This window comes from Quercus suber, unplaced genomic scaffold (genome assembly GCF_002906115.3).
Source record: "Quercus suber isolate HL8 unplaced genomic scaffold, Cork oak 2.0 scaffold_58, whole genome shotgun sequence".
Lineage (NCBI taxonomy): Eukaryota > Viridiplantae > Streptophyta > Magnoliopsida > Fagales > Fagaceae > Quercus > Quercus suber.
This window is the reverse complement of record NW_027069523.1, coordinates 1,431,530-1,437,538: the sequence shown is the minus strand read 5'-3', so window position 1 is coordinate 1,437,538 and position 6,009 is coordinate 1,431,530.

The window sequence follows — 6,009 nt, the reverse complement described above, 5'->3', positions numbered from 1 at the left end:
GAGATCAGAGAGTAGAATCGCGGTGGTGACGCCACTGGAATAGGCAACGCAAGTCTTCAGGATCCGAGAAGCGATCCAGCTCCACCCAGGCCCGGAGGTCTCGGATCCGTTTCCATTCGGATCTCGATCTCGATCTTCTTCTTCGGATTCAAGCGAGAGCACAGACCTTGCGTAATCGACGAACGCAAGGAAACGATCTTCCTCTTCTTGTGGTTGATCTAATTCCATAGCTGAGGCTGAGCCATTCATTTTCCCTCTCTTCCGATCGAATTTCAAAAACCCTAGCAGACTCGGTGTATTTAGAATTAGAAGCGGGTTTTTGTATTTAAAATGCGGAGGGAAATATACAAATTTGAGGTTTTGGCGCGCTTTTTAAACGGAACCTTTGTTGTATTACGTGCACTTTCCTCTGCCAAAAAAAGCGATTTTTTAAACAAAAAAAATAATATATGCGTTTAATAAGATTTTCAAAGCAGCTTTTTTCTAAAAAGTTACATTTTGAAATGTGAAGGCCAATGTGCGTTCTAAAAAGCAGTTTTCAAAACTTTTTGCAAAAATTAATGCGCATTTATAAATATTACCATTAGAGACTGTGTTCAATTACCAAATTGCCCGAATATTTTATTGAAAACCCAATTTTACTTTTTGATAAATCAAAAGATAGCACCTTTCTGGAGCTCACTTCACACCAGATTCCTCTTATCTCTCTACTCTACTACAGAACAAGGCTCTTCATGCTGCTACAATCCTCTCCGTGCTGCTGCAAGTAAAAATTTCTCTTGCCTTTGTCATCCATCAGCGATCTTCTTTCTCTTCTTCTTCTTTCTTCTTCTTCTTCTTCTCCTCTGTATATATATATATATATATTTTTTTTTTTTTTTAAATTTATGTCTATATCTGATCTAAAAAAAAAACATTTTGAAGGTAGAGTTTTTGATCAACAAAATACCAAGCAACATTGATCTACTACCAAAAACCACCAGAGATTTTGAAATATTTGTTGAAAAATTCTTAGATCTGTGCATGCTTTATTTGTTCTTGCTAATGATTTATTTTTTCTCTTTTGGGTACTGAAAAAATTTGTGGGTACATGCTTTGTAATTTTTTTTCTTTTGTAGATATATGCTCTGTTTTTACATGCTCTATATATTTCCATGTTCAAGTCACATTTTAATTTATGACAAAAAATCGTCCAACCCCTCTTTCTCTGTTCAAGTCACATTGGATTGAGATCTGATTTTTTAAGTTTAAACATGATTTGGGTCTTCTTTGGAATTGGGTATTTTAGTTTTTGTTTCAGGTTTGACTTTTTAAAGCAATGGTTGGAGAAGGTACAAAACACTGGTAAAAACTTGGTGCTTCGTTCGTTTTAGAAGTATGCTAAGAAGATATTGATGAAATATATAACTCAAGGTTGGCAAAATATTGAGAGAAAAATCTACAACAACTTGATACAATGTTTAGGGATGTTGCAGCAACTGGAGCAGAACTCATGTAGTACAATTTTTTACATTTTTATGCAGTACAATTTAAACTTGGATTATTGATATGTATTTTATTATCTTTTTACATTTTTATGTAATACAATTTAAACTTGAATTATTGGTATGTATTTTATCATCTTTTTACATTTTCATTTTGTGCTCCATGATGATGAAAATTATTTAGATTTAATTAATATTGATAAGAAGTCATTAATGGTAATAACAAATAATTATGACACTAAAAATAACTAAACACAAACATTATTAAAATAATACTAATAATATATTTATTATTATTATTATTATTATTTTAAGGACCAGCTTTGAGTCCCTAACCCAAAAGATGGATGGATTTCGGTCAAAAAAGTCAAAAACAATGAATTTGTAGAGAGTAAATTGGAAAACTAGGCTTTAATGAATCAGACAATCTCTAAAGTGGATTCATATGACAAGAGAATGAAGACAAATAAGTTTACATTAAAGAAAATTGTCCTCGGCACAATCCGAGAATATCAGTTCTTATATATTTCTCTCAAGTTTGGTTACAAATACAATTCTTAATTGCTATAGTCTTTTTCTCTTAATTTCTCGATCCCTTTCTCTCATTGCCCCCTTCTTCCTTTATATTATCTTTTCCTTTCATCTCTACCCTTCACGTGTAGACTAGATGGTTGGTGTTGATACTTGTCCCATCAGCACCTTCTTGAAGTCTTTATATAGTAGCTGTAAGGCTAAAAACCACTGTTCAAGTATCACTTCCACATTAATGCGGCCAGAGAGTTAACTGCTAAGCATTTAATGCGGTGGTAGCAATTTTGCCTTAAGATATTTCATGGCCTCCTTTTGTTCTATTCCTTCTAGATATTTATCCTCGTCAGTGGAATTGTCCGAGACGTTGCTCTTGGTGTCAAACCATGCCTTCTGACCTCGGACTTGCTCAGCTGATGAGGTATTCATCCTCGGACTGTCTTCTTAGTTGATCGTGATTAGATTTCAACTATTCTTTTACCAATATGGACTCATAAAGGTGTTTACCCGTCCTCGGACAACTTAATGTGCTCGAATTGGGCTCCTAGCTCAATATGCTTTACAGATACGCACTTCTGGGCTTATCACCCTTACAATTATTAATTAGTTTTTTTTAGTAAGTATATAAAGTAGTTGATTTAACTATGAAATAAACTCCCTTATATATGTATATTGTCATTTTTGGTAATTTACCTCTCAAACAGTCACTTTTGTAAGTGCTAGCCAAACACTCAGCTTTTTCAAAAAGTAATTTTTAACAGCTTTTACTAAACACTCAGCTTTTACAAAAAACTTAATTTCGTACCGTACTTTTTAAAATCACACTTTTCAAAAAGAACAATATCAAAAAGTTGAACCGAACTCGCTCTATATCTAGACCAGCGGAGTCAGGATTTTAGTTTAGGAGACAATATCAAAAGATAATAATAATAAAAAAAAAACCTAAAATTATTAATTGACATTAATAATAAAATTATAAATAAACAATAATTGTCATACAAAGCCTATTAAAATTAAACAATTGTAAAACATTTAATTCATAGTTATTGATGATCAATCATCAAAGTAAGAGATTAATCTATATACATAAAGTTTAGAGATCTAATTTGATTCCTCAAAAAAAATTGAGAAAATAAATTTCAACTTTTCTCCATTCTTTTAATTATTTAAAATTTTGGATTTATGGTAGAAACTCAATTTTTGAAACTATGAAAATGCAAGAGATGAAGGAGAAAAAAGTAATGAACATTTTAATGCTTTAGTACCATACAAGACATTATTATTATTATAGGGAGTCCCCATCTAGGCCTAAAGCCCAAGTCCTAGTTGGGCCCCGTGGAATGAATTGGGCTAAACATGTATACTTGTAAGAAGGCCCAATGGGTTATAGGGCATGGAAGAAAGGCAATAAGGCTATCTTGAGCACCCAGGAGGAGGAGGGTAACTTTAGCATATCGTTCCCGTGAAGCAGGCAATAAGCAAAAGAGAGTCAAGCCTTACCCGAGGTAAGGTGCATAGATAATCCATATCTGACTTCCAGAAGGTACCTAGAACCTCAGGGAGACTTCCAGAACATGCAAGAAGGTTGAAGATCTTCACCTCCGCATTAATGAGGGGATTTCCACCTAACCTCTATCACATTGAATGCATATGAGACAACTTCAACAATACAAACACCCCCAAAAGTCAAAATTCTAAGATAAGAGAAGGAAGGAAACTGACAAAGGAGAAGAAAATATCCCTGAAAACTCGACTGGTGACATGACGGTTGTAGAAATAAGAACAGAAAGGGACCTATATAAGGGGAAAGAGAGGAAAAGAAAGGGGGACTGGAAAAAAGAGACAAAAAAAGAGAGAAAGAGAAAGAAATAGTAAAAGAAGTAGGAGTTAAACACCAAGAGTTGATGTTGTGTAACACCATGGGAAATTGAATTTTCTCTTGTAACACATTAGTTTTACTTTGAATAAATTAGTATTACGTGAAATCAATTGCTTGAGTTTCCCATGGTGGAGTTTTTTTATCCCTTTTTCATCCTTCATAAGTAAATTGTTAGTCAATCAAGCTACCACCCGAGGAGACATATATCATCATGGGGTAGAGTGATTTTTGACACCCACAATTATTATGTGTAATTAGAGCTCCAGGCAGAACTTCAAATGAGAAAATAAGGAAATTTAGGTAAGTGAAAAAAGAGAAAAAAAAAAAAAAGAGTTAATATTGGTCAAAGGTGTAAATAGCTTTAACCAGTTTAGTTTGGTGGCATTTCTTTTGTGTTAGATTGTTTAAAGTGGGAGGAGTTGTTTTTGTAACACCACAAAACCTCACAATATTTTTACAATAAATTGAGATATTAGTACATCATTGGTCAGAATAAAATAAAATAAATTATTTTGAGATTCATCTCAACTGAAAACAAGAGTATTATAAAAATATTGTGAGATTTTGTTGTGTATTTAGATTTTCTCAATGGGAAGATTTATTATTTTATTATTTATTTCATGTCATGTACAGTTTGTTTAGGGAGTCTGTTTCTTTGTTTTTCAATTCTATGCCAGGAGCTAGCTCACTTTACATAAGCACACACACACACACACACACACACACACACACATATATAATAGACTTTTTAGGAGGAGTCAGGGGGCAGGTGCCCCCCCTGGCCCCCCTCTGGCTCCAGCCCTGGTCTAGACCTTGGTTTTGTTTCTTTAACTATCCTCTCAAACCCAAATTAAAATCCAAGTTGGGCCAAGGTTTTCCTTTTTCTTTCTTTTTTCTTTTTTTTTTTAAATCCAACTTATAATTTTGATATATATATATATATATATAATACTTGTTATGGTTTCGATCACTATCTTTATTTTTTATATATTTAGAACATTCACACTTGTTCGTGTTTTATATAGAAAATGTGTAGAATTTACACAATTTTGTTTAAAAATGATCCCTATTAGTCTGTATATAATTGTGTAAATTTAGAAGTTTGCTATAATAACCGTGTAAATTTAAACTGACATTATTCATTTTGCATTTAGTTATTTATTCTTTATTTACGTATCCTTAAGATGAAGGAAGAGAGTAGATGGTGGTTATCATGTGTAAAGAGAGAAACAATTAAAAAATCAAGAAAAATTGATATTTTAATGAAATGTAGTGTAAAATAGATAATCAAATGTAGGGTATTTTGAAAAATGAGTATGTAAAATAGAAAAAATAGGTTTTTATGCTAAAATAAACATAAATTTTTGCATAAGCTAAATGAGTATGTAAAATAGTTATGTCAAGTTTCATACTTCAGTCTTTTATTATGTCAAATTTCATCCTTCAACTCACGTAATTGATATCAATTCCATCCCTTCTAACTTTCAAATTTTAGTTGATTTCCTCTTTTAACTTTTAAAATCAAGTCAATTCTACTAATTTGGTCCTATAAATTTGTCACAGATTAAATTTTATTTCTGTCAATTCATAGTTAAAAATTTATCTGTGTCAATTCATCCTTTAAGTTTCAAATCAAAGGTCCTTGTATCAATTTCATATCTCAACTTTTAAAATAAAGTCAATTTCGTCCATAACTTTCAAAAATTATAACAATTCTATCTTTAGAAATTGTCATGGTTAAGGATAAAATTAACTTGATTTAAAAGTATAATAATGAAATTGGAACAAAACTAATCCAATTAAATGTATGGCACCTTGATTTTAGAAATTGAATAATGAAATTGGAACAAAATATACATGGACAAAATTCAAAATTAATACTAATGGAAACTTGATTCATGCCTTTGATTTTCATAATAATACTGATAATAAATCAACGTAGTTGCTGAAATTATGGCCTCTTCTCGATGGCCTTTTAATAACTAGCTGTAAATCTGGTAATAAGAATTCAGAAGTTTTTTTTTTTTTTTTTTTTTTTAAAGAAACAAACACACACACACGCAAGGAAGAGGAAAAGGGGTTCTAACTTCTAACACAAAAAAAATTGTGGTCAGCATA